This window comes from Felis catus, chromosome D4, assembly GCF_018350175.1.
Source record: "Felis catus isolate Fca126 chromosome D4, F.catus_Fca126_mat1.0, whole genome shotgun sequence".
Classification (NCBI taxonomy): Eukaryota; Metazoa; Chordata; class Mammalia; order Carnivora; family Felidae; genus Felis; species Felis catus.
This window is the reverse complement of record NC_058380.1, coordinates 66,026,399-66,051,530: the sequence shown is the minus strand read 5'-3', so window position 1 is coordinate 66,051,530 and position 25,132 is coordinate 66,026,399. Positions and strand designations below refer to the sequence as shown.

The following is a 25,132-nucleotide window of genomic DNA, read 5'->3' as shown; positions in this document are numbered from 1 at the left end:
AGGACGAGGTGAGCCCAGCGTCTTCCTATGCCGCCATCTTCCTAGGTCCTCCCAAACTCTTGTAGATCCTTGGGATGTTTCTGAATTTTCTTTTCTATTTTGTTGATTTTCTTGTCTTTTTATCTTCACCAATACTACGTTATCTAAATATTGACAACTTTATAATCATTCTTGATATCTGATAAAGTGGTTACCATCTCCTTATTCTTATTCTGCAATATTTTCTTAGTGAATCTTGATCTTTTGTTCTTTTATGTAAATTTTAGGATCAACTTAATGAAGTCCAAAGAGGAGAAAGAAAACCTCACTCCATTAGACTTTTGATAGAATTACATTATATTTAGAGCGAATGTTGGGGATAAATATTTTTGAACTTCATAACTATATGTAAAGTAAAGCTCCCTGATTATTTAGATTTCTTTTTTTTAAATTTATTTTTGAGAGAAAGAGAGACAGAGCATGAGCAGGGGAGGGGCAGAGAGAGACACACACAGAATCTGAAACAGGCTCCAGGCTCTGAGTTGTCAGCACAGAGTGTGATGTGGGACTTGAACCCATGAACTGCATGATCGTGACCTGAATCAAAGTCAGCTGCTTACCTGACTGAGCCACCCAGGTGCCCCTCCTATTCTGTTTTTTAATAAAGATTTAGAAGTTTCCTTATAAAGTATTTGATATTAAAAAATTGTTTTAATGTTTATTTATTTTTGAGAGAGAGACAGAATATGAATGGGGGATGGGCAGAAAGAGATGGAGACACTGAATCTGAAGCAGGCTTCAGGCTCTGAGCTGTCAGCACAGAGCCTGATGAGGGGCTCGAACTCACAAAGTGTGAGAGCATGAGGTGAGCCAAAGTCCGACGCTTACCTGACTGAGCCACCCAGGCACCCCATGATCTTTCTTTTAGATTTATTCATAGGTACTGGATATATATGTTGCTATAGGGAGATTCTTTTAAAAATATGTATATATTTAAACATTTAAAATTATAACTTAAAAGATTTAAATATAATTGACATACATTTTTTTCAGGTGTACACCATAGTGATTTAACTTCTCTCTATAAAATATGTATATTTTTAACCAGCGTGGTTGGTATAGAGACCACAATTATTTTTTTTTTAATATTGATCTTTAGATTCAGCAAATATTATTAGTTCAAATAATTTGTTTATAACTTTTCTTCATTTCCAGGGCACCTGGGTGGCTCAGTCGGTTGAGCATCCTGACTTCAGCTCAGGTCATGATCTCACAGTTCATGAGTTCAAGCCCTGCATCGGGCTCTGTGCTGACAGCTCAGAGCTTGGAGTATGCTTTGAATTATGTGTCTCCTTCTCTCTCTGCCCCTCCCCTGCTCACACTCTGTCTCTCAAAAATAAATAAACATTAAAAAAATTTTAACTTTTCTTCATTTCCATTAGACAGTTATATTGTCTGGGAAAGTGATAATATATTTTTTTAAATGTTTATGTATTTTGAGAGAGCGTGTGCATGAGAGAGCAAGGAGAGGAGGGTCAGAGATAGAGGAAAAGAGAGAATCCTAAGGAAGTGCCACTCAGCCTGGAGCCCCACACGGGACTCGATCCCATCACCATGAGACCATGCCCTGAGCCGAAGTCAGGAGTCTGACGTTCAATCGACTGAGTCACCCAGGCGCCCTCATTTCTTCCTTTGTATTCTTATTTATATATTATATTTCTTATTCTTTTCAAAATTGAACTCTAGTCCAATGTTGATAGAAGAGGCAAAAACAGACATTTTTTTAAACTTTAGTTTTATTAAAAAAATTTTTTAAATGTTTATTTTTGAGACAGAGAGTAAAGGTAGGGCAGGAGCAGAGAGAGAGGGAAACAGAGGATCTGAAGAGGGCTCTGCACTGACAGTGGAGCCTGATGAGGGGCTTCGGCTCACTCTGAGATCATGCCCTGAACCTGAGTTGGATGCTTAACTGACTGAGCCACCCAGGAGCCCCTAAAACAGGCATTTTAAAGTCTTATTTTGAACATTAAAAGTAATATGTTTAATATTTCATCATTGCCTATGATATTTGCTGTGAAATTTTCATAGGTATCATTTATCAGGTTGAAGAACTTCCTTTCTGTTCTAATTTGCTAAGATTTTTTAAAAAATTAATGAGGGGCGCCTGGGTGGCGCAGTCGGTTAAGCGTCCGACTTCAGCCAGGTCACGATCTCGCGGTCCGTGAGTTCGAGCCCCGTGTCAGGCTCTGGGCTGATGGCTCAGAGCCTGGAGCCTGTTTCCGATTCTGTGTCTCCCTCTCTCTCTGCCCCTCCCCCGTTCATACTCTGTCTCTCTCTGTCCCAAAAATAAATAAATGTTGAAAAAAAATTAAAAAAAATTAATAATGCTGTTGAATTTATCAAATGCCTTTCCTCTATTTACTAAAATGGGCATACTTTTTTCCTCCTTTAATTGTTATTGGAAATTACATTACCATGTTTTCTAATGTTAAAACTTCTTTGGATCCCTGGGGTGAATCTTACTTGGATATTAAGTACTACTATTTTATACATTGCTAGATTATATCATGAATATCTTACTTAGGATTTTTAGATCTATGTTTGTAGTAGTGACATATGTTTTCCTTTTTTTATTCTTGTGCAGTTTTGTTTCACTTTATACTAGGTTCAAAATATTAGTTTGAGAAGCTCTTCTTTTTTTATTTTGCAAAACAAATGGATAGGATAGTTCCTCTGTTTTCAAAAATTTATTAGAGTTTTCTAGGGAAACTATTTTGTCCTGGCAACTTTTTAAGCAACTATTTCAGTACTTCCTTGTCTTTAGTATTTTTTTATGTTCTTTTTCTTACTGTTTGAATTAAATGCTTAGTGCATTAATTTCCAATCTTTATTTTCACATTCATGTTGAAAATTGAAATATCTATTTATTTATGCCTATATATTTCCTTTTAGAGTTGAATATAGTAACTGGTTTTGGTGGTAATCTTATTGTCAAGTTCTAAATATTTTGTAATTTCCATCATGATTTCTTTTCTAGCCAATGAATCATTTAAAAGCATGTTTCAAGATTTCCAAATCTAAAATATTTGTAGCATTATATTTTTGTTACTTATAACTAATTCTATTGTATCATAACTAGAAATTGTGGCTGATTTTAATTTTTAATTATTCATTAAGACTTGCTTTGTATTAGAAATACATTTCTCTAGTGTTTCAATATAAAATTGTACGTATCTTACATATTATCTGATTTCCATATTAGAATATATATCTTCTTATATATTTGTTTTAACTAATCTTAATAACTATAGAATTCAAATCTTCTATTTTCACATTTCTATACTACCAGTTTGAGAGAAGTGTGTATTAAAATCACCTACTTTTATTTAGTATCTTCACAAAATTTGTGTGTTATAATTCTGGAGATTTTTGTCTTATTTTGAAGCTGTTTGTATGACTAGGTGGAAGATCATTTTTTCTTTCTGGCCTTTCTGCTTATATGATTTTTGCTTCAAGGCCAATTTTGTATACTCTCAGCAGTAACTTTCCTTTGGTTGGTGTTTGTCTGGCATGACTTTTTCTATTCCATTGCTTTAAACTTCCTTTTGTCAAGTTTTAAATGTTTTTCTTGTAAATAAAATACAGCTAGATTAATGAGAATCCAATCTGAGAATCTTTGTCTTCCACCTGGTTATGTTTAACATAATTATATGTATTGTGAAGAATATTGATGTGTTTGAATATATATCTTTAATCTTATTTTTCTTATTTGGTGTTTTCTATCTAGTATACTCATTTATTTACTGCTTTTTTTCTCCCAACTTTCTTGACTTATATTAGATTGTGAAGTTTTATTTTCTTGAAAATTTGATACCTTATTTCTTTTGTTTTGGTATTAACACTTATTTTTAAGAGATGTTTGCTTAATATAGCAGAGTTTAAACCTAACTGACATACTTTAGTCTTCCTGAACAAATGCAAGGATCTTAGAATGTTTACTTCCAATTGCCAGCTTCTGTTATCATCTTCTATATTTTGAGTTCTAGAATTTTATTCCATGACCTTGTTTTTAAATTTGCAAAATGTTTTCCTTTTTAAAATAAGGCAATAATTTTATAGATTTATTGATATATTTATTCATTCTTTTTTGACTCATGCTTTTCTTCATTCCCCTCTTTCCATCTAGATTGAATTTTCTTCTTCTTCTGTAGGCACATTTTTTAATAGTTTATTCAGTGGGTTATTTAAGTGATAAATATCTCTTAGCCTTTGTCTGGAAAGTTATTTATCTTCAGTCCTGAAAGATAATTTATCTACTTTAGAGTTTACAGTCATTTCTCTTCAGAAATTTGAAAATATGATTCCATTATCATCTGAATTCTATTTTCTTGATGCCATTTATATTTTATTCTTTGATGCATATAACAAACTACTCTCAAAATGTAATAGGATTGCTGGGGCACCTGGATGGCTCAGTTGGTTAAGTGTCCCACTCTTGGTTTTGGCTCAAGTCATGATCTCACGGATTTGTGGGTTTGAGTCACACATTAGGCTCTGCACCAGCAGTCAGGAGCCCTCTTAAGATTCTCTCTCTCTCTGTGCCTCCCTTTCTCTTTCTCTCAAAATAAGTAAATAAACTTAAAAATGCATATAATAGGATTGCTTATTATTAAAAGCAGACTGTGTTTCCTTTTTTAGAAACCATATTAAATGCTTTTTGTATAAAACATTATTACTTCTTTTTAGACCCACTTCCATGTTTTATTACAGGCACTAGCTTTGCTAGCATATTTGATATTATTATAAATATTAGTGCTCATTTCTTTAATATTGATGAAAAACTCTCAATACATGTTTTGAAATGTGGAATGTTAGTGTTCCTGCCAAATCCTAAAATAAGGTATAGATATAATATGTATGTATGATATACACAAAAGAAAAAGCAGGAAGAGGTCTTCTGTACCAACTATACAAAGAACCATAGTCTGGAGTTTGTCATTATGCTCTTTAGCTTGTAAAAGGCAAGTCAAAGAAAATTCTGTATTTTATGTTTAGAAAACTAAGAGATGACATTAGGGAAGATACTAACAAGTTATAATATACTTATTGAAATATAATGTAACTTTGCATACACTATACTCTTGTATCATAATATTTGGAATTTATTATGATTTCATTATGATACTTAACATAGCTCTTTAGACAAGGTGGTCAAATTCCCTATCTTAACCTGATGCTAGTAAACACATAAGAACTTTCTTAAATTTTTGTCTTCTGTCATACATGATTATTTTGTCATTTGTCTCTCTTCTGTAATTTACTTTTGCTTCATGTTCCTGAATTTTAATCTCAACTGGTATGCTGGCCTTTGTTTTGATAACTATTTGCTGTGAAGACAGAATTTCATTTTTAACAAATATTAATATGGTGAATATTCTGTTAGTTATAGTCTACTTCAATAATTTCTTTCATCACCGCCCCAACATTGAGCCATTGATTATATTGTACTCTTTAAAATCATTTGAAAATTAAATCTTTTAGATTTGATGCATAAAATTTATGTTTAATAGCTCTTTCTCACTAATTGCAATAGTGTTAATTATATTGGCCAAAATCTTAATATTTTCTTTAAAAAATCAATAATATACATCTTGCATACATATTAACACTGATATCTTGTAATCAACTCAGTCATTGTGACAATGTAATTACTGTTAATTTAGATAGTCTCTAATCAATAGTGTCTCATAAAATGTAATCATTTTAAAATCCCATATCTGTGTAAGAATATGAGTAACATAAGAAAGAGTTCTTTCCATTAAGGTTATAGTTCAGTTTCTTGAACTTCAAATACCTGGTTTTTATTAAGTTCCATATCATAATAGGTCCTGAGAAATGTTAGTGATTATATAATTTAGTTGTTTTAAGAACAACAATGTTACAAGGTATATAGGTGATTATCATGTGAATGTAGAGGAATGGCTTTATCAAAAGTATCTTCATGGCCTTATGGGTTTTGAAAATGAGACTGCAGAAAAAATTGTAGGAATAATGGAGGTCCTTTTACTATGGTCTATACAATGTGGCATGTCACGGGAACCAGTAGTTCCTGCAGAAAAAACTAGAAACAGATGGAAGACTTTAGCAGAAAGCATATTATGTGACAAAAGTTTACTTATGACTCTCTCCTCATTACTTAGAGTTTAAGTTTGTTTAATCTTCTGATACTTTGACTTTCTTCCCTCTCCCTTTCTTCTTGTCCCCCAGGAATGACAATGAAACACTGTTAACTGTTCAGTAGAGGAAACTATGTTTCAAAGGGACCATTAAAATTTATTTTTCATTACTCCCTTGTTGGAGTTGTAAACAATCTATTAAAAAGTTTTTCTTTTTAAATAGGATAACTTTTTTTTTTTCTAAAGGAAGCTTAAGGGCATTTATAATGACACTTTAAAAAAATTCGTTTGCCACTCTTGCCTCCATTAGAGTCTGTCTTGCATCACACATTTAACTTGACAAGATTTCTGTGAATTTAAAAGATATGTATTTTTAATATTTGAAAAAAAACCTCTCAGGAAATCTTGTTGAGACTAGTTTCATACAGAAAAATCTCTTGGTGATGTGAAAAAACCATCTATTTTATTTTGTGTGTTTTATACATTTAGATATTTGAACCTTCTAATTGGTGACATAAATTGTTTGCTCCAAAAAGGAAACATTAAACTAGCTTCTTCCTGAATGATACACTTACTAGTTTTCATTTAAATGTCTTGAAGAGTTGCCCAATTAGCTCATCATGTTGATACAGTATTTCAAAACTTGAGTATTTACCACAATTTACTTATTTATTTTTATAATCATAGGACATTTTTGGTTTCTTTAAATGGAACATAACCTTTAAAACATTTTTGTAAGAAATATTTGTAATCACAAGTCAAAAATTCCTGCCAGATGTCACAGTTTAAATTTTTTGAATCCTCTGGGACTATCTTGTCACTGGACAGAGTGGTAAAATGATTTTAACTTCAAGTTTTGCAAGCATAGTGTATCTTATATTTATCAGTTATTACATTAGTAAATAGATGTGATCCAAAATTTTTTTTCTGTTAGTGAGGGTGTCAAACAGGGTGACACAGAAAGTAATATATCAATATGAAATTGGAAACTGATTTCCAGCTTGGACTCCAATCAGGATGTGACTCTTTCCAGCAGTGGAATTATATTAATCATTAATTTCTTTATCAGCAAAAACAAAACAAACAAACATGGATCATGACAGAGTACATTGACCGGAGTCCAAGCACTTAGATTTTGGGATAAAAAGTGATTCATCGGGGAGCCTGGGTGGCTCAGTTGGTTGGGCAGCCGACTTCGGCTCAGGTCATGATCTCGTGGTCCGTGAGTTCGAGCCCCACGTCGGGCTCTGTGCTGACAGCTCAGAGCCTGGAGCCTGTTTCGATTCTGTGTCTCCCTCTCTCTGACCCTCCCCCATTCATGCTCTGTCTGTCTCTGTCTCAAAAATAAATAAATGTTAAAAAAAATTAAAAAAAAAAGATTCATCAATAGAGGGGAAGAGAGAAAGAGAGAGGGAGAGAGGTGATAGGTCTGAGAATTAAAAGAAATTCAGCTGGGGATGCTCCTAGGTGGCTCAGTCAGTAAAGTGTCTGACTTTAGCTCAGGTCATGATCTCACAGTTCGTGATTTTGAGCCCCACATCCAGCTTGCTGCTGTCAGCACAGAGCCATCTTCAGAGCCTCTGCCCCCCTTTCTCTCTGCCCCTCCCTCACTCATGCTCTCTCTCTCTCAAAAATAAATATTAAAAAAAGAGTTCAGCTGGGGGGGCGCCTGGGTGGTTCAGTTGATTAAGTGTCCGACTTCAGCTCAGGTCATGATCTCACGGTTTGTGGGTTCATACCCCGTGTCAGGCTCTGTGCTGATGGCTCAGAGCCTGGACCCTGCTTTGGATTCTGTGTCTCCCTCTAGCTCTGCTCTTCCCCCACTCATGCTTTGTCTCTCTCTCTCAAAAATAAATAAACATTGAAAAAAAAATTTTTTAAAAGTTCAGCTGGAACAAAGGGTGCAGAACAGTGGGAAGAGGTAAACATTGGTGAAAGGTGGGGCTAAAGAGTTATATAGGATCTAGATCTTAGAAAACTTTTCAGGTCATTTTAAGATTTTTTTTTTTTTTTTTTTTTACTGCTTTTATCGAAGTATGATTGATAAACCAAAAACTCTAGATGTTTAATTTGCACAACTTGGTATGTTTGGATATAACTACATACCTGTAAAACCATCATCTCTATCAATACCCTAGACTTATCTGTCAGCTCCAGAAGTTTTCTCCTTCCCTCTTTGCTTTTTCTTTTTTGGATGTATCGTTTTTGTGAGTTTTTCCATTATTCTTGTAGCTTTGTATTGATGTCCTTGCATTTGAAAGTGCATTAACCTCTTCCAGTCTTCATAGACTGATTTTGGCAAGTAATGACTTTCTCCTGCTGGATCTTCAGACAGGACTACTTCCAAGATCTCTGTCAGATGGGGCCGGATCTGGGTCACAGGGCTGCTTCTATGTCTGCAGTTGGGTTTTTGGTTGGTGGCCTTGTTACCAGGAGTTTGTACATGTGTAGCTCATGCTGGGTCCCTGGGCGGATGGGACTTGTGCTCAAACAAGGGGATGCTTCCAGGCCCTCAGTCAGAACTGTGGTTGGGATGGAGGCTATTAGTAGGAGCCATTTGGGTGTAGTTCCTTCCAGGTCTGCTGAAGAGCCGTTGCTGGACTAAGAACACGCAGTTGCTGGAGCTGAGTCTCCACATGGATAAGGCAGCTTCTGAGTCTGCCAGGTCCACAGTTGATGGTCTTTCTACCAGCGTGTTGGCCTGCTTTCTCAAACAACTTTTCCCAATCTTAGGCTCTACTGATATGTTTCATCTTTGTAACTGGATCCTGAAACTTGTACAAAGACACTTTGCTCTGTGGATGGTTACCAAATCAGTGTTTCTGTATAGGGACTAGAACTGGAGACCTTCTATTTTGCCATCTTGCTGGTGTCATGCTTTTATTTTAAGAATTTTGGAAATTATCAAAAGAACAGGAGGGAACCTGTGAAGAAGAAACATTTTATACTGGGAAAATGGCAGGAAGACAATATGGTAGAAGATAACATGATGAGTGAAAGAAACATGTTTTACTTATTACATTTAGATGATAACACTGTAAAACAATTCAGAGAGAAATTTAGGATCCAGATCTTATAGATTTTGATTCATCATTTTATGGTGATTCATTGAAACAATGAGAATGGATGAGTTTGCTGTAAGAGATAATACTAGAATTTTAGGTAGTGAACATTCTGTGGAGGCACATTAGCATCATGTCACTGTGTTTGAGGCAAACTTCTGAAGCAATTTTTTTTCCACCATGAAATCCTTCATTTCATTAGATGGGTAAAGATGATTTAAGTATCTTTTTATTATTACATGTTTGCTATTCTTGAAGTGAATGACATACACTTGACAAAGTGCTGGGCTCCAGTATTTCTAAATCATTGGTGTGATAGTGAGGACACATAATTTTTAAAATGGCCTGAACTTCTTTTATATAGTTATAAGAGTAGAATTTGTCATCTATTTTAGGGATAGACACTCTTTTGAGAAGGACAGCAATGAGGACTGCTTTTAGTTGTCTACTCATGTATTTTTATAGGGTTAAGTATAATGCTCGTAGAGGAAGGAAATAAATAGGATTCAGCAGAAGATGACTAGCTAGGAGCTAAACAGGGAAATGGCTTTAAGAGGCCTTGTGAGGAAGTATATTTAAGAGATACTAGGAGCAGTAATAATTCAAAATTAATATTCCCCGCCCCCTCCCCCCCGCATCACTTTATCTTATTCTTAAGCTAAGCAGTCTGTTTAACATGACAACCTCTTAAATGTGTGTGTGTTTTGTATATACTCTTTGGGGTGTGAAATGGGCTGTGGAGAGCTTAAATACAATGAGAAATAATTATAAGATAATCAGAAAAGTGATAGAGAAGCACAATAGAGCAACCTGGAGAAAAATTACTAAGAACTAGGAAAATATAAGAAGTCCTTAGCAATATTTGCAAGGGGGATACATTGTGTGCATTCATGCAAAATAAAGGTTATATTATTGTGATTTGGCACTAAAGGAAGAGGTGAATCCTGAATGCTGGAGACTTTGGGACCATCAGTGATTCTTAAAAATGACAAGTTTTTGAGATGGAGGATGAAAGAACAAGAGTGAGAAAGAGATGGAAATACAGAATCACAAAATGACAGGAGGAGGGAAAGATATAAACAGTATTAGAAAGAATTAGATAAAAGGGATATACAGAGGAAAAGTTAGAAGTAGGAGCTAGTGAGGGAGAAAGAGAAGATGAGGTACATAAGAGAATGCATTAATAAGGATTTATATGGTTATAAGCAGTGGAAATTAATTCAGTTTATTTTAAAGGAAGTTTATTGTCTTACATAACTGAAAAGCCCAAGCATGAATGTTTTTAGACCCACCTTGAACCAGGAGTTAATAATGACATCAAACCACCCTAATTCCTTCCCTCAGCTCTACTTTCCTCTTTGGTGATTTCATTTTCAGTTGGGCTTTCCCCATATATTGACAGAAATGGCCGGGAGAAGATCCAGATACATGTTCTACCTGTTAGAAATCCTTGAAAAAAAGAGTGACTTTTCTCTGACACTCAGGGACCATTTTGGCAATTAAATATGATTAGCATGGCTTAGGTCATATAGCTACTCTGAATGAATCACTGTGAGTAGCAGATGTTCATTTTTCATTGGCCCAATCTGTGTTTCATGCTTATCATTTGATTCAGAGAATGTTGCCAGCCTCAGCCAACTATGTACTGAGAGTGGGAGAGAGTGGATTTCTTAAAATAAAAAGATGTGTTCTTTTATTAGATGAAAGGATGCTGGACAGACCAAAATAATATATACATATGTACCTTGAGGAGACAAAGAAGATAAAGAAGAGAGCAAAGAAGAGAAAGATAAAAGAAGGAAGAAGGAGAAAAGAGGGGTGGAAAGGGAAGACAAGAGAGAGAGAGAGAGACAGACAGACAGACAGACAGACACATAGAGACAGAGAGATATTCATCATGAACAGCATCCATCATGACCTCTGTGGGACCAAGAGGCATAGTTCCATATAACTAGGAGGGCTGCTACAAAGATATATGAAAAGGTTTTCATGGACATTTTCTATTGTATAAATGAGAGTTCCACATTTGGCTTTGCAAACACAATGCTGTCATCATACTGAGTTCTGCAACTTCATCTGTGACTACCAAAAATACATCTTTTCCCCAAATGTAGATACTACATGTCCTAAGCACTTTCATATTTTCCATGAGTGTAAGTGTCTACTGAAGACTTTCTTCATAGCCTCTTTCACCTTCTTATTCCTCAGGCTGTAGATGATGGAGTTCAACACCCAGTGATTTCATCAAACTTCACGTCCTTTGACTTGGGCTTCATGTACATAAAGAGGACTGAATCATAGAGTAAAACTACTACAGCAAGGTGGGCTGAACAGGTTGAAAAGGCTTTCTTTCTCCCTTCAGTAGAGTTAAGTCTCAGGATGAAAGAGAGTATAAAAACATAAGAAATAAAAATTAACATTAGGGAAGTCACTAAGAAAACAATACTTGCCACTGTTATGATAAGCACATTGATGGAGACATCTGAACATATGAGTTTAAGAAGGGCCAATAACTCACAGGTAAGATGGTTGATGACATTATTCCCACAGAAAGGCAGCACCATTGTCAGGACTGTTTGCACTGTGATCCAAGACCAAGCAGCCATGTGCACATAAAGCCCTCTATTCATGATGGTGGGGTACCTTAGTGGGTTGCCGATGGCCACATACCAATCATAGGCCATCACAGCCAGGAGGATACACTCAGTGCAGCCCACCCAAGGAAGACAACCATCTGCAGAGCACAGTCAATAAAGGAGATGGATTTTTCTCTCAGACCTTAATGTCAGCATCAGAGGAATGGATGATGATGTATGACAAATGTCCAAGAATGAGAGGTTCCCAAGGAAGAAGTACATGGGGGTGTGGAGGCAAGAATCTAGGGTGTTGATGATAATCAGGAGACTGTTTTCCAGGGGGATTATCAGGTATCATGAGGCAGAACATGTACAAAGAAAGCTGGACCTCTTGGTATTGGGAAAGTCCCGCCAGAAAGAATTCAGTCACAGCTGAGTAATTTCCCATCTCTAAGTGTCCATGTCACTTGCAGAATTCAGATAAGTATATGACTTCAGGAAATTTAAATTTATAATTTAGTTTAAACATCACTTTAACCTATAAAATTTTGATTTTTCATGTAGCTCTGGACATCAGGAAAGGTATGGATACAATTTTGCCTTTATTGATGCTGAAACTGAAGCACTGAGAGAGTCAGTACTTTGTAGGGCCATGCAGTAGCAGGGGCAAAGTTATCAATGACCCTAAGAAGTGTGCTGTGAAGTGTCAGGTCTCTAATAAAATACTAGGGACAACATAATTCTAAATTTAATTTTTAATTTTTTAAATTTATATTTTTAAATTTTTTAAATGTTTATTTTTTTATTTTTGAGAGAGAGAGAGAGAGAGAGAGAGAGCGAGTAGGGGTGGGGGGCAGAGAGAGAGGGAGACACAGAATCTGAAGAAGGCTCCAGGCTCTGAGCTGTCAGCACAGAGCCTGATGCAGGGCTCGAACCCACGAACTGCAAGATCATGACCTGAGCCAAAGTCGGATGCTTAACCAACTGAGCCACCCAGTAGTCCCCATAATTTTAAATTTAGATATAAATCTCATTATTAATGAATATTCTGAAATAAAATCAATTAAAAATGAAGCTGGTCTTATTTTAAAATAACGCACCATATACAGTCAGCACCATGCCATATAGCTTTGCATGTGATTTTCAGAGACAAGGGTGGTTCATGGTAAAATGTGGGAAAGAAATAACTCTGACAATTTGTTGTGAGTATTAAATTACATAAGATATCTGAGGTGCCTATTATAATATACATGGTTAAAACTTTGTAATACTTTTATAATCATATTGTTGATCATAACTATTAAGTCTCTTGACTAGCTCGGAAAGAAAGAATTATGTAGTGTGTTTAAGGTGATAACACTGCCCCCACAGTTCTGCACCACTCCAGGGATTATCCAAAATGATGAAACGGAAGAATTCCCCTCAAAAGAATCTCCAAGAAATAACAACAGCTAACGAACTGGTCAAAAAGGATAGAAACAATATAACAAAGTGAATTGAGAATAAAAGTCATAAAATTAATCGCTGGGCTTCAAAACAATATAAAGGACAGCAGAGAATCTATTACTACAGAGATCAAGGGACTAAGGAACAGCCAGGAGGAGCTAAAAAATGCTATCAATGAGCTGCAAAATAAAATGAAGACAACCACGGCTCGGATTGAAGAGGCAGAGGAGAGAATAGGTGAACTAGAAGATAAAATTATGGAAAAAGAAGAAGCTGAGAAAAAGAGAGAGAAAAAAATCCAGGAGGATGAGGGGAAAATTAGAGAACTAAGTGATGCACTAAAGAGAAATAATCTACGCACAATTGGTATTCCAGAGGAGGAAGAGAGAGGGAAAGGTGCTGAAGGTGTACTTGAAGAAATCATAGCTGAGAACTTCCCTGATCTGGGGAAGGAAAAAGGCATTGAAATCCAAGAGGCACAGAGAACTCCCTTCAGACGTCACTTGAATCGATCTTCTGCATGACATATCATAGTGAAACTGGCAAAATACAAGGATAAAGAGAAAATTCTGAAAGCAGCTAGAGATGAAGGTGCTCTAACATATAAAGGGAGACCTGTAAGGCTTGTGACCGATCTCTCTACTGAAACTTGGCAGGCCAGAAAGGAATGGCAGGAGATCTTCAATGTGATGAACAGAAAAATATATGCAGCCGAGAATCCTTTATCCAGCAAATCTGTCATTTAGAATAGAAGGAGAGATAAAGGTCTTCCCAAACAAACAAAAACTGAAGGAATTTGTCACCACTAAACCATCCCTACAAGAGATCCTAAGGGGGATCCTGTGAGACAAAGTACCAGAGACATCGCTACAAGCATGAAACCTACAGACATCACAATGACTCTATACCCATATCTTTCTATAATAACACTGAATGTAAATGGACTAAATGCGCCAACCAAAAGACATAGGGTATCAGAATGGATAAAAAAACAAGACCCATCTATTTGCTGTCTACAAGAGACTCATTTTAGACCTGAGGACACCTTCAGATTGAGAGTGAGGGGAAGGAGAACTATTTTTCATGGCACTGGAAGTCAAAAGAAAGCTGGAGTAGCCATACTTATATCAGACAAACTAGACTTTAACTTAAAGGCTGTAACAAGAGATGAAGAAGGGCATTATATAATAGTTACAGGGTCTATCCATCAGGAAGAGCTAACAATTATAAATGTCTATGCGCCAAATACGGGAGCCCCCAAATATATAAAACAGTTACTCATAAACATAAGCAACCTTATTGATAAGAATGTGGTAATTGCAGGGGACTTTAACACCCCACTTACAGAAATGGATAGATCATGTAGACACACGGTCAATAAAGAAACAAGGGCCCTGAATGAGACATTGGATCAGATGGACTTGACAGATATATTTAGAACTCTGCATCCCAAAGCAACAGAATATACTTTGTTCTCGAGTGCACATGGAACGTTCTCTAAGATAGAACACATACTGGGTCAGAAAACAGCCCTTCATAAGTATACAAGAATTGAAATCATACCATGCACACTTTCAGACCACAATGCTATGAAGCTTGAAATCAACCACAGGAAAAAGTGTGGAACCTCCAAAAGCATGGAGGTTAAAGAACACCCTACTAAAGAATGAGTGGTTCAACCAGGCAATTAGAGAAGAAATTAAAAAATATATGGAAACAAACAAAAATGAAAATACAACAATCCAAACGCTTTGGGATGCAGCAAAGACAATCCTGAGAGGAAAATACATTGCAATCCAGGCCTATCTCAAGAAACAAGAAAAATTCCAAATACAAAATCTAACAGCACACCTAAAGGAAATAGAAGCAGAACAGCAAAGACAGCCTAAATCCAGCGAAGAAGAGAAATAATAAAGATCAGAGCAGAAATAAACAATATAGAATCTAAAAAAACTGTAGAGCAGATCAACGAAACCAAGAGGTGGTTTTTTGAAAAAATAAACAAAATTGATAAACCTCTAGCCAGGCTTCTCAAAAAGAAAAGGGAGATGACCCAAATAGATAAAATCATGAATGAAAATGGAATTATTATGACCAATCCCTCAGAGATACAAGCAATTATCAGGGAATACTATGAAAAATTATACGCCAACAAACTGGACAACCTGGAAGAAATGGACAAATTCTTAAGCACCCACACGCTTCCAGAACTCAATCAGGAGGGCATAGAAAGCTTGAACAGACTCAAAACCAGTGAAGAAATTGAATCAGTCATCAAAAAGCTCCCAACAAAAAAGAGTCCAGGACCAGATGGCTTCCCAGGGGAGTTCTACCAGACGTTTACAGCAGAGATAATACCTATCCTTCTCAAGCTATTCCAAAAAATAGAAAGGGAAGGAAAACTTCCAGACTCATTCTGTGAAGCCAGTATTACTTTGATTCCTAAACCAGACAGAGACCCATTAAAAAAGAGAACTACAGGCCAATATCCCTGATGAATATGGATGCAAAAATTCTCAGTAAGATACTAGCAAATCGAATTCAACAGCATATAAAAAGAATTATTCACCATGATCAAGTGGGATTCATTCCTGGGATGCAGGGCTGGTTCAACTTTCGCAAATCTATCAACGTGATACATCACATTAATACAAGAAAAGATAAGAACCATATGATCCTCTCAATCGATGCAGAAAAGGCATTTGACAAAATTCAGCAACGTTTCTCAATAAAAACCCTCGAGAAAGTCGGGATAGAAGGAACATACTTAAAGATCATAAAAGCCATTTATGAAAAGCCCACAGCTAACAACATCCTCAATGGGGAAAAACTGAGAGCTTTTTCCCTGAGATCAGGAACACGACAGGGATGCCCACTCTCACCGCTGTTGTTTAACATGGTGTTGGAAGTTCTAGCATCAGCAATCAGACAACAAAAGGAAATCAAAGGCATCAAAATGAGCCAAGATGAAGTTAAGCTTTCACTTTTTGCAGATGACATCATAGTATACATGGAAAACCCGATAGACTCCACCAGAAGCCTGCTAGAACTGATACAGGAATTCAGCAAAGTTGCAGGATACAAAATCAATGTACAGAAATCAGTTGCATTCTTAATACACTAATAATGAAGCAACAGAAAGACAAATAAAGAAACTGATCCCATTCACAATTGCACCAAGAAGCATAAAATACCTAGGAATAAACCTAACCAAAGATGTAAAAGATCTGTATGCTGAAAAGTATAGAAAGCTTATGAAGGAAATTGAAGAAGATATAAAGAAATGGAAGAACATTCCATGCTCATGGATTGGAAGCATAAATATTGTTACAATGTCAATACTCCCCAAAGCTATCTACAAATTCAATGCAATCCCAATCAAAATTGCACCAGCATTCTTCTCGAAACTAGAAGCAATCCTAAAATTCATATGGAACCACAAAAGGCCCCGAATAGCCAAAGTAATTTTGAAGAAGACTAAAGCAGGAGGCATCACAATCCCAGACTTTAGCCTCTACTACAAAGCTGTCATCATCAAGACAGCATGGTATTGGCACAAAAACAGATACATAGAGCAATGGAATAGAATAGAAACCCCAGAACTAAACCCACAAATTTATGGCCAACTAATCTTTGGCAAAGCAGGAAAGAACATCCAATGGAAAAAAGACAGCCTCTTTAACAAATGGTGCTGGGAGAACTGGACAGCAACATGCAGAAGAATGAAACTAGACCACTTTCTTACATTATTCACAAAAATAAACTCCAAATGGATAAAGGACCTGAATGTGAGACAGGAAACCATTAAAACCCTAGTGGAGAAAGCAGGAAAAGACCTCTCTGACCTCAGCCGTAGCAATCTCTTACTTCACACATCCCCAAAGGCAAGGGAATTAAAAGCAAAAATGAACTACTGGGACCTTTTGAAGATAAAAAGCTTCTGCACAGCAAAGGAAACAACCAACAAAACTAAAAGGCAACCAACGGAATGGGAAAAGATATTTGCAAATGACATATCAGATAAAGGGCTGGCATCCAAAATCTATAAAGAACTCACCAAACTCCACACCCGAAAAACAAATAACCCAGTGGAGAAATGGCTAGAAAACATGAATAGACACTTCTCTAAAGAAGACATCCGGATGGCCAACAGGCACATGAAAAGATGTTCAGCGTCGCTCCTTATCAGGGAAATACAAATCAAAACCACACTCAGATATCACCTCACGCCAGTCAGAGTGGCCAAAATGAGCAAATCAGGAGACTATAGATGCTGGAGAGGATGTGGACAAACGGGAACCCTCTTGCACTGTTGGTGGGAATGCAAATTGGTGCAGCCGCTCTGGAAAGCAGTGTGGAGGTTCCTCAGAAAATTAAAAATAGACCTACCCTATGACCCAGCAATAGCACTGCTAGGAATTTACCCAAGGGATACAGGAGTACTGATGCATAGGGGCACTTGTTCCCCAATGTTTATATCAGCATCTCAACAATAGCCAAATTATGGAAAGAACCTAAATGTCCATCAACTGATGAATGGATAAGGAAATTGTGGTTTATATACACAATTGAGTACTATGTGGCAATGAGAAAGAATGAAATGTGGCCCTTTGTAGCAACATGAATGGAACTGGAGAGTGTTATGCTAAGTGAAATAAGCCATACAGAGAAAGACAGATACCATATGTTTTCACTCTTAGGTGGATCTTGAGAAACTTAACAGAAACTCATGGGGGAGGGGAAGGAAAAAAAAAAGAGGTTAGAGTGGGAGAGAGCCAAAGCATAAGAGACTGTTAAAAACTGAGAACAAACTGAGGGTTGATGGGGGGTGGGAGGGAGGGGAGAGTGGGTGATGGGTATTGAGGAGGGCACCTTTTGGGATGAGCACTGGGTGTTGTATGGAGACCAATTTGACAATACTCTTCATATATTGAAAAAAAAGGTGATAGCACTAAAGTCTGAGCCTATAATGGGCATACCTTGAATATTTTCTCTTCTCACGTGGGTTGTGTATCTATTCTTCTTTCAAAGACCAGTCTAGAGTTAACCTGGAAACATTTGAGATTGGTTGCAAGGAGCTTTCAGAGGTTAACCAGTCTGTGTCCACATTTAGTGCAATTTTTTCAGAGCCTGGAATTTCTCCTCTGACAGTACAGGTCACTTGTATTCCTAATACTTCCTAACACTTGTATTCCTCTCAATTCTGTAATTCTTTTCATTTTTTATCATCAAAAAACTGTATGCATTTTTAATATTTTTTTCAGGCAAGTAAATTTAGTATATTATAATACTCTATAATACTAGTATTTAATGATAAGTCATTTTTTCTCTTAATTTTCATATATGGTATGTTGGAATATATCTCTGTGTCTTCTATATTATTTTTATTTTATAGAAAGAAACCTTCCGATAATGAATATATAAAATGTGCTTATAACAGTGCCTTTCATAAAGATTTTATGTATGTTGGTTTGTATTAGTATGACTGAATCAATAGTAGCTAGCTCTTATTTATTGAGAAATAACTGTGCTAGGCACTGTTATACACACTTTACCCTATTGGCTCATTGCAGTCCGTGAGGTAAGTAATTTATATAATGGCAGTATAAGATGCTATTATTATCCTCATTTTACAGAGGAGCAAACAGATAAATTGAAGTTAAATAGCTTCCCCAAGGTCATATAGCTAGAACCAAGATTTAATACCTGGCAGTCTAGATCCAGAATCAGCCTTCTGATCACAACATTTTAGCACCTATCACAGATCCTCTTTTTTTTTTTTTTTTTAACCTCTGAAAATTACTATTCAGTCCTCAGGTGTGTTGAAATTAACATTCATGCCTTACTTGCTTTTTCTGGTTCACCTTGGTCTTTCCATTTTATAAGTCCCTATGATATATAGTATTAATACCATATGAAGTCTTAGCTGTGCTCTAATTTTTTTGTATTTGTCTGATATATTACTTTCAAGAAGACTCTCCTGAAACCAGATTGTCATCTCTAAATGTCACTCATATAGAAGTTCTGGATCTGTTTCTGACCCTTCTTCTTCATGCTCCGCAATAGCCATACTGAACTTCTCACAGTTTACCCCAAACATCATTCTTGTTCTTTGTTATGTTTTCATACTTTGTTAAACGGAAAGGCCCCTCCCTGTTATTATCTTTTTCTAGAAACCCTTCCTGAATTAGTTTGGGTAGGATGCCCATTTTGAGTGCTTTCACAGAACTGGGCTGACCTCTTTCATGGAAACTTCCATTTATTTATTCAACATTAGCACAGTAGATACTCCAGTATTATCAGAAGTTCAATTGGGATAAAGATCCCAATTTGTGTCTAGTACCATTTTGATCCTCAAAATGAACATTGGACACAGATTACTTAGGAAAGCGGTTATACTTTCAAAAAAAAAGTAATTTCTGTGCTACATAAAGACTTTAATGTCTGAAAAATAATGGAACAGTTTGCAAATCATTTTATCAAACTAAAATAACTTTTAAAAATGTTTATTTATATTGGGAGAGAGGGAGAGAGGGCAAGCATGAGTGGGGGATGGACCTGGGGGGGGGGGGAGAGAGAGAGAGAGAGAGAGAATGAATATGAATCCCAAGCAGGCTCCACACTCTCGGTGCGGAGCCCAATGTGGGACTTGATCTCATGAACCATGAGATGATGACCTGAGCTGAAATGAAGAGCTGAACACCCAACTGAGCCACCCAGATGCCTCAAACTAAAATCACTTTCATATCCCAGTTGTCAAAAATAGAATAAAACTATGGTTTGATCTCATTTCAATATATATGTAAAAATCATAAATAAATATATACCAAATCCAAGTGTATAATAATATAATAAATTCAAGGTTAATATCCAGAAATCTCTTAATATAGGGGTGCCTGGGTGACTCAGCCATTTAAACATCTGACTCTTGGTTGGCTCAGATCATGATCTCACAGTTCATAGGTTCGAGGCCTGCATCAGGCTCTGTGCTAACAGCATGGAGAATGCTTGGGATTCTTTCTCTCTCCCTCTCTCTCTGGCCCTGTCCCCCCCCCCCCCCCCCACACACACTCTCAAAGTAAATAAATAAACTTGAAAAATCTATTAATATAGCAAATAAACAGGTAAATACAAAACCCTATTTGATCATCTAGATGGATATAAATGATGATTTGATGGAATTCAATTTTCTTTCTTAATAAAAACAGTATTGTAGACATGGGCCAACTTGATTTTAAGTGAAACTCTACAAGTAATTCCAGAAAAGTCACCTGAAGATTACTTTTATCATCATCATCATCATCACTATTATTTAATAATTATTTTTCTGAAATATCCAACTAATAGTCATAATTTTTTAAGGATGCTGAAAATCTGGTGTGTGATGATGGGATGTGTCATTTGTTATTCCATTGAAAACTGCATTTTGGAGAACAGTTAAGGACAAGGAGAAATGCTAATGATATACTATCAGATAAAAGCAAATCTCATGGCAATATAAATGATCATATAAATAAATTTTGTATACGTGTAGCTGAAACCACATCAAAATGTTAACTGTAGTTTTCTTTGTCAGATTTGTTTTTGAAGTATTTAAAATTTTCTTAATCCTGTACATGTTTTCTATATTTTCTTTAATAAAACTATATTTTTGATTATAGAAATAATTTGATTAAGAAATATAGAATTTTTGATTATAGAAATAATTTGATTAAGAAATATAGAATAAATTCTTAACTGTCCTGGGTGAAGGTTGATATTTTTGTATTCTTTCCAATGATTAGGAGACTACCAAAGCAGCTGAAAGGTCTAGGCATTTGTTTGTCCCAGCTTTCTCTAAAGCCCAAGAAAGGTAAAGAACAGTCAATGGATTGGAAATTTGCTTGAGTTTTTCTGTTGTTTTATTACATACACTAATTGATGCTATTTAACATTCTGATTTCAACCAGTCAATCCACAAATATATCCACTCTGAAAAGACATACTGACACAGCCCAGTTTTTGCAAAGGGATACTAGAGCCCACTATTTAGAATGTAACCAAGGTTAGCAATACAGTCAGGCTGCAACAACAGTAGCACATAGTAAAAAGAAAGACATAGTGCTAGAATTGCAAGACCATGGGAAAAAGAGCAGGGATTTCTGTTACTTTTGCTTACTTCTCTTTGTTCGCAAAAAGATAAAGTTTCAATTTCTTGGCTCCCTGAGTTTTTTTTTTTTTTTTTTTTTTTTTTGTCTCCCCAAAGGACCTGTCCTTAGATTACTTTTCACCACTGGGCACCACTTATGTAAAGAAAGAACATTCTGAGACTCATGGATCATGTGTATCTACCTGTCTTCCCCTGTACTTGTCAACAGAAGTTTGTCTATAAATCATATAAATTCAGACAGCACTTCATATTTTGCCCCATGAGCCTCTTATATCAGGCTACATGACGTCTATCCTGGAAGGCATCCTCAGGAGAAAATTCCTAGCACTAGGTATTGAATTCTAGTTCCAGACTGACTGTCTCCTATTGTTTATATAGCAACTTCATTCTTCACAATATGAAACATCCCTCATAGGAGATCCCCAGTGCTTGTATCAGCAAATAAGTCCTATGTGCCCCAAAAGGAAATAATAAATAGGATGGAATGAACAAAGGCAAAGGCCAAAAAAAAGGCAAAGACCCTTTCTCGTTTTTCTACATGGTATTGAGAATTATCCTGTTGTTGTTGCTGCTGCTGTTGTTGTTGTTGTTTTTTCCACTGTGGAAAACAAGTGCAATTTTCTTTTTTTGTTCCTGGAAACATAGCAAAAGTATGTAGCTCTTATCTAGCGGGAACTTCTATCTGAGCATTAAGTTCAATCCTGGAATTGATTCACTTAGGTCATCCTGCATGCTCTGACCATCTCTAAGGCTGTGCTGTGGAAGCCTACTGTGCTCTAATCCTTTTATCCTTTTGTCTGGACTGCTGATAAGATTTATTTATGAAACAATACCACACCTTAATGGAAAGAACACTTGGCTTGGAGTCAGACAACTTAGAGTCCAGTTCAGTCTTGGCTCTGTGGCTTCATAACTATACAGATCTCGGGCAACACACTTAACTTGCCTGAGCATGATGTGTCATCTGTAATATTAGCATAATAACACCTATTTTATAGAACTGGTTTGAAAAACTCTATGTGATATGTGATAGTCATTGGCATACAACAAGTGGACAACACCGGTTAATTTAATCTAGTCTCTCAGGCTGACACTCCCCCCGCCCCACCCGCCTTTTTCATCCTAAGGAGAAATGAATATTGTAAAATGATATTCATAGATATTCAAGATACTTCTTTGATTTAATAATTCTTTTTGTCCATATTTATTTTTTTCTTTTTTAATATAGAACTTTTCAAATTAATAAAAGAAAAAAGATTGAGGAATAGTTATAGACTGGAATGGAAGGGACAAGGGATAAATAACATGTATATACAATGTGGGATCCTGAAGAGGACCCTGGAACAGAAAAAGATATTAGTAGAAAATTTGTGAAATTTGAATAAAGTCTATAGTTAATATAATATACCAATGTTAATTTCTTATACTTGATAATTATACTGTGGTTCTGATGTTAACATTAGAGGTTAGGGAAGATACATAAGAGAACTCTTTGAAATAATTTTGTAACTTTTCTGAAAGTTTAAAATCAGTTCAAAGTGAAAAGTTTTAAAAATATAAAATTTATGATTTATCATTTCCATTGCTCCTTTTCTTTCTGAAACAAATCTTTACAAGTCTGCAATGCTTCCTATTCAGTTCTTTGTGTAGGATTCTTACCTTCTCCACACACAATAGGTAGTGTGGCCTGTTGAGACTTCAGTTTTTAAAAAGGATGTAGTTTAGACACAAGCACACTAATCACTATGTATCATTCCTTTTTCTAGTATTTTACCAACCTCTTTGTGTCTAGATAATAAATTCATTGTGGCTGCTGTTTCTCTAGCTAGTTGATATCTTTACTCTCTTCTTTTTGAGCTATGGGATCCACTGTTAAGAACCCCACCATTTCAGATTACTCGGTGGGTAGTGTGAAGGGGAACAGACCAAAGGTAAGACTGTCATTCCTACTCAAATGTTCTGTCTTGAATTTGTATCAATAGCAAATAAATGTGTGTCCTCTAATTTCTGGGCCCTGAGAATGTCCAGAGGATCTACACATGGCTCTGATAGCCAATTTAAATCCTTCTTTGTTTCCTTCTAAGGGAATTTGTAATCCCAGAAATGATTTAAAGAGTATTTTTAAATTGTATGGAAGGTGGCAGTAGCTCTCAAGATTTAGAGATATTGTCTCAAAGACCTAATTATAGTTTAACATATTAAACAAGAATTTATTTTTAATAAATTAAAATTTTCCTTTACTTCTTTTTAACTTTTCTGGTTAAACCATTCATTTTTTAGTAGGATGTTCTTTGACCTCCATGTATTTGGGGGCTTTCCAAAATTTTTTTCTTGTGGTTGATTTCAAGTTTCATAGCATTTTGATCTGAAGATATGCATGGTATGATCTTGATCTTTTAGTACTTGTTGAGGGCTGATTTGTGTCCCAATGTGTGATCTATTCTGGAATATGTTCCATGTGCACTGGAGAAGAATGCATAATCTGCTGCTTTAGGATGAAATGTTCTGAATATATCTGTTAAGTCCATCTAGTCCAGTGTGTCATTCAAAGCCATTGTTTCCTTATTGATTTTCTGCTTAGATGATCAGTCCATGTTGTAAGTAGGGTATTAAAGTCTCCTACTATTATGGTATTATTATCAATGGGTTTCTTTATGTTTGTGATTAATTGATTTATATATTTGGGGGCATAAATATTTACAATCGTTAGCTCTTCTTGATAGACTCCTTAATTATGATATAATACCCTTCTTCATCTCTTGTTACAGTCTTTTAAAAAAATTTTTATTTATTTGAGAGGGAGAGAGAGAGAGAGAAAGAGAGAGAACAAGCAGGGGAGGGGCAGAGAGAGAGGGAGATACAGAATCTGAAGCAGGCTCCAGGCTCTGAGCTGTCAGTATAGAGCTGGATGCAGGGCTTGACCCACAAACTGTGAGATCATGAAATGAGCCGAAGTTGGACATTCAACCAACTGAGCCACCTAGGTACCCCATAGTCTTTGTTTTAAAATCTAGTTTGTCTGATATAAGTGTGGCTACTCTAGCTTTCTTTTGACATCCATTAGCATGACAGATGGTTCTCCATTCCCTCACCTTTAATCTGCAAGTGTCTTTAGGTCTAAAATGAGTCTCTTATAAATGCAGCATATAGATGGATTTTTTAAGTCCATTCTGATACCCTATGTCTTTTGATTAGAGGATTTAGTCCATTTATATTCAGAGTGGTTATTGAAAGATTGAATTTGGTGCTATTGTGTTACCTGTAGAGTTGGTATTTCTGGTGATATTCTCTGGTCCTTGGTAGTCTTTGTTGCTTTGGTCTTTTTTTTCTCCACTCAGAGAGTCCTTCTTAAAATTTCTTGTAGGACTGGTTTAATGGCCATGAACTCCTTTAGTTTTTGTTTGTCTGGGAAAGTTTTTATATCTCCTTCTATTCTGAATGACAGGCTTGCTGGATAAAGAGTTCTTGGCTGCATATTTTTCCCTTTCAGGACACTGAATATAAGGGGGCTTGGGGGACAGGCTACGTGGGTGATGGGAATTAAGGAGGGTACTCATTATGATGAGCACTGGGTATTATATGTAAGTGATGAACCACTGGGTTCTACTCCTGAAACCAATACTACACTGTATGTTAACTCACTTGAATTTAAATAATAAAGTAATAAAAAATAAATTAAAAATTTTCTGGTTAAATAAAACAATACATACTTATTGCAGAAAAGTGGGAAACATGGAAAAACCC

General features: G+C 35.9%; 1 protein-coding gene and 1 pseudogene across 6 annotated transcripts in view; one reads left to right on the top strand and one right to left on the bottom strand.

Annotated features, from left to right (window-relative positions):
- The window catches only part of LOC101080836 (olfactory receptor 13C9), a 238,118-nt gene that overhangs the window by 101,996 nt on the left and 110,990 nt on the right, over positions 1 to 25,132 (top strand). The window contains exons 8-10 of one of the 6 annotated variants that reach the window (XR_006588489.1): positions 11,426 to 11,538; positions 21,024 to 21,091; positions 23,246 to 23,656. The exons of 4 other annotated variants lie outside the window; for them this stretch is intronic. The gene's annotated coding sequence lies outside the window, so the exon portion shown is untranslated. Of the gene's footprint in view, positions 1 to 11,425; positions 11,539 to 21,023; positions 23,665 to 25,132 lie in introns of those variants that run through there. One more of the 6 variants, XR_006588488.1, reaches the window with a different exon arrangement.
- Positions 10,234 to 12,241, bottom strand: LOC111557479 (annotated as a pseudogene).